Here is an 11,486-nt window from a genome sequence, read left to right as displayed (position 1 = left end):
TCTTGATGAAGGAATAACAAATTTTACATTGACATTCAACTATATGTATGAAGTTGCAGTAGAATATGATATAAATAACAACAAACTTCATTAACCATTTTCTCAAAACTACAAACCAGATTTTGTTGAAATGTTGCAAGTAAATTTACAATATATGAATGCCTCTATGATCCAAAAATTAGATCGTTTTGATGCACGGATCATGAGATATAAACAAAATGGTTGTAGGTGAGAGTGCATGATTTCCGAAATTTTATGAACCAATATTACTTTAAATTGTCTGGGTTTGTATTAATGATACGTTTGTGTTTTCCAAAAATCACAGGAATTGAGTTCATAGTTTTAAAAATATTATGGAAATCAATTTCTGCACTGTGTAAAAATGAAATTGTATGCCTTAAATGAGGAAGAAAGTAGAAAACATCCATCATGCGTAGCAATTCCCCCCCCTCCCCCTCTCTGAAGAATTAGCATGCCCTCATGCGATGCTAGAAAACAAATAGAGGTGGTTGTTACCAGCTGTTGAATTCTATGCTTGGTGTCAAACAACATGGAATAAGGGAGGTGTTGAGAATGAATAAGAATAGCAATGGATGATAAAGACTATGAATGACATGGTTATAAGAAAGAAATGAATGAAAGCAACACTCCCCCAAGATGATATGCTGCTGAAAAAAATGGGAAGTGGTAAAGATGTGGAATGAAGGATGATAAATAATGCTCAATGGATTTTCATTAAATTCTCCTAAATTCGTAATAAATTAGAAAATTATGCTATTTTACCTCAAGTTTTACCTCCAAAAAGAAAAATGTGGAATGACATATATGCACTGGCAGTTGTTGAAGCTGATGTAGGCAAAGTTGGTGCTGAAAGTGATGCAAAAGGTAGAATCCAGGTAAGTGCATGATGTCTGAACAATTGTTCACGTCCGCGAGTTGCTTGAGCCTCTTTTGTTAGTTGCAATAGTGTGGTCATGCTGCGAATAGAGTTTCCCCCGCATACTTGTTGTTCTCCTATAAACAAATCACTATTTTGCATACAATGTTCTTGAATCCACAATGTTAGATAAGATGCATACAAAAATTTCAATCAAAAAAACTTTTGTATACATGCAATACTGATATTTTGTCAAATCAACAAGTTATGGCAGACTGCAGTAATCATATCACATGCAATCCCATAATGCATACATTCCCCCCTCCAATTGGAAAAGGGATTCCATGACCATAAAGCATATAAAAGGTGTTGTGCTAACGACAAGGCAAGGGAATGAACAATACAACAGTAAATGAAGCAGAGTACACATATCAATGATAGGACGGTGAGAGTTATGGTTATAATCAGAGCAGAGTGTGTAAAGATAGTTATGAATAAAAGATGGGACGCTTTGGATTGATGATAAGTTATGCGAAAAAGAAAAAGAACAACAATATGTCAAAAAAATGCTTTACTGACGGTATTCTAGCTGAAAATGACGCGATTGATCTGAAAACAATTTCTCATGCGTAAAGGTTCAAAATAGGGAAAATTAAGGAAATAACTTATCTGATAAAAAGAAAAAATAAGAAAAGGGTATTATAGTTGTTATCACTCAAGAAAAAATTTTAAATTGTTCACATCAGTTCGATTGTTTGTCAAAGGGTTGGTGTCAATTTTGGGTCTAGTCTTTTCATCTGGTTTTAGAGTTTAAATAGTTTGAATAGGAGTCCTGTTAAGAGTATTGTTGGTATGTATAAAGGGGTCAATTCTCTGTCTTAGTCTATCATTGGTCTCACATCTCACATGGATATCATATGTCCAAACTCGTTTCAAAGCTGAAATTGTCTAGGTGATTTCGTAGCGCCTGTAATCATTTTAAAGTGGTTTCGCAGCACATAAATCCCTTTATCAGTTTCGCAGCGCAACATGTTTTAGGTGATTTTGTAGCGCATAATTCATATTTTGCACTGGCTGCGCTACGAAATTGGGGATTTGTTCGAATTCATAACCATTCTTTCACAGCTGTCATATCCATCAAAATCCATCAACAGTTGTCAGCCTGTACACTTCGTCTATCATATCCGATAGTGCTGTAGTGTTAGCTACAATCAATGTGTTTCTTCACTTAACAATTTCCATGGCTGATGTGCACCAGCAGGTGTATGAACGAATCAAGGCTCCTTTGCTCACTCTGGTGAGTTCAGGAAGCCCAGAACAGTCATATGCAGTCTTGAGCCATCTACATCTGTTGGTGACACGTGCTTCAGTACTATTTTCATCAGATTATAAGCATTTTTATTGTCGCTACAGTGACCCTTCATATGTGAAGAAATTGAAGCTTGAGATGCTTACAGCCGTGGCAAATGAGAGTAATACATATGATATTGTGACGGAGCTCAGTGAATATGCTGCAAATGTTGATGTAGCCATTGCAAGAGAGTCTGTCCGAGCAGTTGGAAAAATTGCATTGCAGCAATATGATGTCAATGCCATTGTTGACCGCCTTCTTCAGTTCCTAGAGATGGAAAAGGATTATGTCACTGCAGAAACTCTGGTTCTCGTGAAAGACCTTCCAAGGAAGTATCCGCAATGGATCCTGCATCATAAATTGGGAGCACTGTGATGGGGTCTACTGATGGTAGATTTGAGCATGGTTATCTCATTACTGTGATGGTTGGTACAAGGAAAATGAAAGGTGTGCTGTACCATATACCTCCCACTGGTGCCAGACCACAAGGTGCATCTGTATTGACCTCTATGAATAACATCATAACTGGCGCTGAAGCTTTACAAATTGAGAATCAAATTGGTCGTCGGCGTAAGAAAAAAGAGATGTCACGGAAGGATCCGAATGCACCAAGGCAAAACAGAAGCGGCTACACCTTTTTCTTTGCTGAACAACGAGCCAAGTTGAAGTCAACTGAACCTGATAAGAACAAAGAAATCAGCAAAATGATTGGTGATTTGTGGAATCACCTTCCAGAAGACAAGGAATCACATTATCAAGAAAGAGGCTTACAGGATAAGAAGCACTATAAAAGAGAAATGCGTAAATACAGGGAAAGGATCAGATTAAATGGGGAACAGGTTGTTGATGGAGCAAATCTCCATAAAACTGGCATGCACTTGGGAAGAAATGACAATGTTACAAAGAATGATTTGCAGGAACTATGGTCTCTTCTGAACTTGCTTCTACCTGAGGTATTTGACAATCGCAAAGCTTTCCATGACTGGTTCTCAAAACCCTTTCAAAAGGACGGGCTTTCTTCCCAATCCCCTGAAGACGATTGGCTTGAAACTGAGAAGAAAGTGATTATAATTCACAGATTGCACCAGATATTGGAACCTTTTATGCTTCGTCGTCGGGTTGAAGATGTAGAGGGATCACTACCACAAAAGGTTTAAGTGATATTGAAATGTAAAATGTCAGCCCTTCAAGGTGGTATTTATGATTGGATCAAAGCAACAGGCAGTATTAGGCTTGATCCCCAGATGGAGGCCAGGAGAGTATTGGGCAATTCCAAAAGACAGATTAGAGCATATGTTCCACTGCAGAACAGGTGTATGGAGCTGCGAAAGGTTTGCAACCATCCTTTACTAAGTTGTCCTTACCTTATGGACTATTCTAATGAGTATGTTGTACGATCATGTGGAAAACCTTGGGTTCTGGATAGAGTTCTCATCAAACTCCACAAAGCAGGACATCGTGTCCTCCTTTTCAGTACAATGATAAAGTTGTTGGATATATTGGAAGATTACCTGCAATGGCGCTGTCTTCATTATAGAAGGATTGATGGAACAACTAACTTAGATGATAGAGAATCGGCTATTCATGATTTTAATAAGCCTGGTTCTGAATGTTTCCTATTCTTACTTAGTATCCGTGCAGCAAGAAGGGGTTTGAAACTTCAATCAGCAGACACAGTGGTCATATATGATCCTGACCCAAACCAAAAAAAAAAAAATGAAGAGCAGGCTGTAGCTAGGGCTCATCATAATTGTGCCAAATGCTGTCATGGTTAACTGGAGGAGTGAGTTACATAATTGGCTTCCTACATTATCTTGTATTTATTATGTTGGTGGGAAATATCAACGTACAAAATGGTATTCTCAGGAAGTTGCTGCAATGAAGTTTAATGTACTGGTCACTACATATGAGTCTGTTATGCGAGATCGGGCAAAGCTTTCTAAAGTGGACTGGAAATATATCATAATCGATGAGGCACAGCGCATGAAAGATAGAGTCATATGATGGACTATTAAGATATCTCCCTGTGATTTATGAGGGCAACCTTGCTAAACTTGAACAAATATTGGAAATAATGGTAGAAGCCGCAAAGCTTTCATTGAAGCAGAATTCAATGCCAGTCAGCACACATGTACATGGAAAGGCTTACAACACACGAAGTACGTGGCACTCATTACTAATTCAAAAAAATCAACGTGGCTAATTACTTCAAAATAATTTTAAGGAAACCAAAAGCATAGTACCGGGGCAGTTTCCTGTTTCTCAGCAGAGGTAAAAGGATACGACATTAAAGGCCAGCAAGCAACTACAGACACCTATCACAGCCAAACTAAAAGAGACCACTTGTCAGAGAATGAGCCTGTTTTCTCCTTTTTCTCGTAGGAGCACCATCTTAATTGTAATAAATGCTATGTTCAACATGATGTTGAATTAGAATCCTAATTGTTTTAGGTTTCTAGAGCTGTCAATTTGTAGTCTGTTGTATTTATTAGTTAGTTTCAAATGTTAGTAGGTGTCATCATAGGCAGAATTGGAGTTCCCCTCACGCTGGAGGAGGAACCTCAGTTAGGTAGAAGAGCTCTATATATAGCTGAAACAACAATGTAATAAGGGTTGGAAAACTTTATGACAGAGCATTGTATTTGGCTTATGTAAAAACTCATTTCAGTAATATAATTTGGACTTTACTTCTCAGGATTCATGATGGATTTCATATGTTCAGAATGTGTGATCTTGTTCTTTCTTTAATTTTACAGTGGTATAGATGCATAATCACTCAGAATTCACTGAATGTGCTCTGATTTCCTGTATGCATCTATAAACTGTGGTCCCATATGAGTTATATTCTGAATGTCTAAATGCTGAGTGCCCTGACTTCTATGTAAGGTTGAGTTCACTGTTACATTGAGGTGTTGTTGACTCCATAAGCCCAATGGATAATTGTTTAATGTGTTTCCAGCATTCTTATTTTTCACAGTTGTTCTATAAGAGTTAGCCATCTTATCTTTAATCAAAATCATTAACCCTTTAAGAGAGAGCCCTCTCAGGTTGAGGAGGCTAAGCCTCAGCCGGAAGTAGGTTTGAAACAGTTACTTGAAGTCTTCCTGGTCTGCAGCCTTCCAGGGCCTGATTTTGAGATAACATTTTGGTGCGTCTGCCGGGAGCCTGAAGATTAATCATTCCCGAAATCAAGAGGCTGAACTTCTGAAGGTAGCAGGAGCTCAGAAGACTTTTTGAGGCTGCAAAACTACCTTGGCGACTCCACACATCGAATAAGAGATTGGAAGGTGACTCCACTGCTAGAAGATCAGTAGCTTGATGAAGTTTCAAGATGAATTCCACTGCAAGAATGAATGCCAGGTATGCTCCTATGAATCGGTCTGATATCCCTGGCTTTCCAAATCCTATGCCAAAGGTTGATTGGTTAGATGATCTTCCAATATTCAAAGATGAAAAGAAGGACAATGCTGCTCTTCATTTGGTTAGGTTTCATATGCATGTACGCAGTCTTAAGGTTCATATCCCTGAAGATTGTCTCATGAGAATGTTTATGACCACTTTAGAAGGAAAAGCATGGTCTTAGTATAAAAATTTGGAAAATGGTTCAATATATTCGCTTGCTAGTTTTCATGATGAATTCTATGAGATGTATAAAGAATGTTATCCATCCTTATTGTTGCTCAAAGATTGCTGTAGACATTCTTTAAGTCTTATTCAGTACTTGGAGGATTGTTATGATGATGATGAATTTATGGATGAAGAAATTTTAGAGGCTCTTCGTAACAATGCATTTCAGCACCAAGAAGAAAGTATAACATCCTATGAAAAGCAGCATGAAGATCAGCAGGGGTTTATTTGTGAAAACCATGTTCAATCCCCTGATATGAATGAGAAGATGCAGCAAACTTGCTAGTCTTTTGGTCATAAAGAGTATGAAATTGATTGCAAACAGCAAGTACTGCAAGATAGCTTTTACGAACCTCAGGCAGAGGAAAAGGTTGGTTTTTTATGTCAAACTTCTCAGCAGCTTACAGCAATAAATGATTATAAGAAAGAGGAAAATTACATTGTTTGTAGGCAGCATTCAGAAAAGCAGTTCGATAGCATATCGAAAGAATCTTGTGTGGTTGAGAATCAGTTGTCTAAAGATGTAGAATGTTATGATGATCATCAACATAACCATATATTCTTTGACCCTATAAGTGAATATATGGACAAGCTTTGCACTCCGGTCTTTCATTTTCACTTGCATTATGAAGATCAAGTATATTATGAGTTGATGTGGTCATCTCACTACCATGGTTATTTTGAGGTCGGATGCAGTCAAAAAACTCCAATATCAGATAAGACAATTGATTGGCTTTATTGGAAATATCATGTTGTTTGAGCTACAAGTGGAGCTTGCAGCTGATAGGGTAGGTAGGTAGGAAAATGCAAATAAGCTGAAGGTTGACTGAGCAATTTTTTTAGTAGATATAGACTTCTTTCTCATACAGTGATCATCAAGCTTAAGCCCGAGGTGAAGGCCCAAGACGCTGAAAAGGGATGTTGTCAAGCAAATTTCCGTTTGTAATAAAAAGATAAAGCACTGGACCTACGAGTTCTTAGTGTACTACAAGAGCACACTATCCTAAGTGGAGCCACTGTTATCACTCAAGAAAAATTTTTAAATTGTTCACATCAGTTTGATTGTTTGTCAAAGGGTTGGTGTCAATTTTGGGTCTAGTCTTTTCATCTGGTTTTAGAGTTTAAATAGTTTGAATAGGAGTCCTGTTAAGAGTATTGTTGGTATGTATAAAGGGGTCAATTCTCTGTCTTAGTCTATCATTGGTCTCACATCTCACATGGATATCATATGTCCAAACTCGTTTCAAAGCTGAAATTGTCTAGGTGATTTCGTAGCGCCTGTAATCATTTTAAAGTGGTTTCGCAGCACATAAATCCCTTTATCAGTTTCGCAGCGCAACATGTTTTAGGTGATTTTGTAGCGCATAATTCATATTTTGCACTGGCTGCGCTACGAAATTGGGGATTTGTTCGAATTCATAACCATTCTTTCACAGCTGTCATATCCATCAAAATCCATCAACAGTTGTCAGCCTGTACACTTCGTCTATCATATCCGATAGTGCTGTAGTGTTAGCTACAATCAATGTGTTTCTTCACTTAACAATTTCCATGGCTGATGTGCACCAGCAGGTGTATGAACGAATCAAGGCTCCTTTGCTCACTCTGGTGAGTTCAGGAAGCCCAGAACAGTCATATGCAGTCTTGAGCCATCTACATCTGTTGGTGACACGTGCTTCAATACTGTTTTCATCAGATTATAAGCATTTTTATTGTCGCTACAGTGACCCTTCATATGTGAAGAAATTGAAGCTTGAGATGCTTACAGCCGTGGCAAATGAGAGTAATACATATGATATTGTGACGGAGCTCAGTGAATATGCTGCAAATGTTGATGTAGCCATTGCAAGAGAGTCTGTCCGAGCAGTTTGAAAAATTGCATTGCAGCAATATGATGTCAATGCCATTGTTGACCGCCTTCTTCAGTTCCTAGAGATGGAAAAGGATTATGTCACTGCAGAAACTCTGGTTCTCGTGAAAGATCTTCCAAGGAAGTATCCGCAGTGGATCCTGCATCATAAATTGGGAGCACTGTGATGGGGTCTACTGATGGTAGATTTGAGCATGGTTATCTCATTACTGTGATGGTTGGTACAAGGAAAATGAAAGGTGTGCTGTACCATATACCTCCCACTGGTGCCAGACCACAAGGTGTATCTGTATTGACCTCTATGAATAACATCATAACTGGCGCTGAAGCTTTACAAATTGAGAATCAAATTGGTCGTCGGCGTAAGAAAAAAGAGATGTCACGGAAGGATCCGAATGCACCAAGGCAAAACAGAAGCGGCTACACCTTTTTCTTTGCTGAACAGCGAGCCAAGTTGAAGTCAACTGAACCTGATAAGAACAGAGAAATCAACAAAATGATTGGTGATTTGTGGAATCACCTTCCAGAAGACAAGAAATCACATGATCAAGAAAGAGGCCTACAGGATAAGAAGCGCTATAAAAGAGAAATGCGTAAATACAGGGAAAGGATCAGATTAAATGGGGAACAGGTTGTTGATGGAGCAAATCTCCATCAAACTGGCATGCACTTGGGAAGACATGACAATGTTACAAAGAATGATTTGCAGGAACTATGGTCTCTTCTGAACTTGCTTCTACCTGAGGTATTTGACAATCGCAAAGCTTTCCATGACTGGTTCTCAAAACCCTTTCAAAAGGACGGGCTTTCTTCCCAATCCCCTGAAGACGATTGGCTTGAAACTGAGAAGAAAGTGATTATAATTCACAGATTGCACCAGATATTGGAACCTTTTATGCTTCGTCGTCGGGTTGAAGATGTAGAGGGATCACTACCACAGAAGGTTTCAGTGATATTGAAATGTAAAATGTCAGCCCTTCAAGGTGCTATTTATGATTGGATCAAAGCAACAGGCAGTATTAGGCTTGATCCCCAGATGGAGGCCAGGAGAGTATTGGGCAATTCCAAAAGACAGATTAGAGCATATGTTCCACTGCAGAACAGGTGTATGGAGCTGCGAAAGGTTTGCAACCATCCTTTACTAAGTTATCCTTACCTTATGGACTATTCTAATGAGTATGTTGTACGATCATGTGGAAAACCTTGGGTTCTGGATAGAGTTCTCATCAAACTCCACAAAGCAGGACATCGTGTCCTCCTTTTCAGTACAATGATAAAGTTGCTGGATATATTGGAAGATTACCTGCAATGGCGCCATCTTCATTATAGAAGGATTGATGGAACAACTAACTTAGATGATAGAGAATCGGCTATTCATGATTTTAATAAGCCTGGTTCTGAATGTTTCCTATTCTTACTTAGTATCCGTGCAGCAAGAAGGGGTTTGAAACTTCAATCAGCAGACACAGTGCTCATATATGATCCTGACCCAAACCAAAAAAAAATAAAAATGAAGAGCAGGTTGTAGCTAGGGCTCATCATAATTGTGCCAAATGCTGTCATGGTTAACTGGAGGAGTGAGTTACATAATTGGCTTCCTACATTATCTTGTATTTATTATGTTGGTGGGAAAGATCAACGTACAAAATGGTATTCTCAGGAAGTTGCTGCAATGAAGTTTAATGTACTGGTCACTACATATGAGTCTGTTATGCGAGATCGGGCAAAGCTTTCTAAAGTGGACTGGAAATATATCATAATCGATGAAGCACAGCGCATGAAAGACAGAGTCATATGATGGACTATTAAGATATCTCCCTGTGATTTATGAGGGCAACCTTGCTAAACTTGAACAAATATTGGAAATAATGGTAGAAGCCGCAAAGCTTTCATTGAAGCAGAATTCAATGCCAGTCAGCACACATGTACATGGAAAGGCTTACAACACACGAAGTACGTGGCACTCATTACTAATTCAAGAAAATCAACGTGGCTAATTACTTCCGAATAATTTTAAGGAAACCAAAAGCATAGTACCGGGGCAGTTTCCTGTTTCTCAGCAGAGGTAAAAGGATACGACATTAAAGGCCAGCAAGCAACTACAGACACCTATCACAGCCAAACTAAAAGAGACCACTTGTCAGAGAATGAGCCTGTTTTCTCCTTTTTCTCGTAGGAGCACCATCTTAATTATAATAAATGCTATGTTCAGCATGATGTTGAATTAGAATCCTAATTGTTTTAGGTTTCTAGAGCTGTCAATTTGTAGTCTGTTGTATTTATTAGTTAGTTTCAAATGTTAGTAGGTGTCATCATAGGCAGAATTGGAGTTCCCCTCACGCTGGAGGAGGAACCTCAGTTAGGTAGAAGAGCTCTATATATAGCTGAAACAACAATGTAATAAGGGTTGGAAAACTTTATGACAGAGCATTGTATTTGGCTTATGTAAAAACTCATTTCAGTAATATAATTTGGACTTTACTTCTCAGGATTCATGATGGATTTCATATGTTCAGAATGTGTGATCTTGTTCTTTCTTTAATTTTACAGTGGTATAGATGCATAATCACTCAGAATTCACTGAATGTGCTCTGATTTCCTGTATGCATCTATAAACTGTGGTCCCATATGAGTTATATTCTGAATGTCTAAATGCTGAGTGCCCTGACTTCTATGTAAGGTTGAGTTCACTGTTACATTGAGGTGTTGTTGACTCCATAAGCCCAATGGATAATTGTTTAATGTGTTTCCAGCATTCTTATTTTTCACAGTTGTTCTATAAGAGTTAGCCATCTTATCTTTAATCAAAATCATTAACCCTTTAAGAGAGAGCCCTCTCAGGTTGAGGAGGCTAAGCCTCAGCCGGAAGTAGGTTTGAAACAGTTACTTGAAGTCTTCCTGGTCTGCAGCCTTCCAGGGCCTGATTTTGAGATAACAATAGTAATAATTGTCGATAAGATATAACTTCAATACCATAAGCAGAGCCTCTACTGCCAGCAGGCGTCCATAGTCTCGACAGGGTTGCTTTTTAACCCATATGAGCCAGGATCCTCAATTTATAAATGGAGAGTTCCGATGTTGTTCTACAGAAGAGATCAGTGTGCTGGCGTGGTAACCAGATAACCACACTGCCATTCACTGGGATTTAGCAAAAATGATAAGGCCGGCTCGTGATGAGACCTCCTGTTCCAAGGATAATTTGGCTATCCAATGGATCATAACCCTGGTGTGGTGGCCATAATGGGAATGTCACTTTGTTACAACCTTATGAACATGGTAGGCTAGCTCGTAATGAGACCCCCTATCCTTCATCTGCGAACAAAATTTTTGTTGTTATTACACATTTTTATGATAAAAAGAGGGAGGCTCAGTACTCCTTAAGAGCAGGGATGGTGGAAGAAGTTGAACATGTCAATAGAAAAAAATATACCCATAATCTCATTTATTACAGACAGAGAAGATTATAACCAGGGAGGATGGAACCAGCATGGTATTAAGATGATCAATCAGTATCATGTACAACAGAAAACAATGCAGTAAAGTAATATATAAATAATTGTGTCCCTTTTGAAAAGAATCTATCATCAATGAGCTGTCCTATTAAAAATCATAACATGAATGATATTAACTCGCTTCAATAGAATCCATAATTCTCGTCCTCATAAAATTAGTGTACTTCATGCCATAAAAGGGAATCAGTAAAATGTGGTTGAGATGAACTAAGAATAATTCCACAAGAGGAAGGAAGGGTTGTTCTCGAA

The sequence above is a fragment of the Pinus tabuliformis genome, chromosome 1_2 (assembly GCF_031772625.1).
Source record: "Pinus tabuliformis cultivar Carrire ecotype Pingquan chromosome 1_2, CPIR1, whole genome shotgun sequence".
NCBI classification, from domain to species: domain Eukaryota; kingdom Viridiplantae; phylum Streptophyta; class Pinopsida; order Pinales; family Pinaceae; genus Pinus; species Pinus tabuliformis.
Note: the sequence above shows the minus strand (reverse complement) of the source record.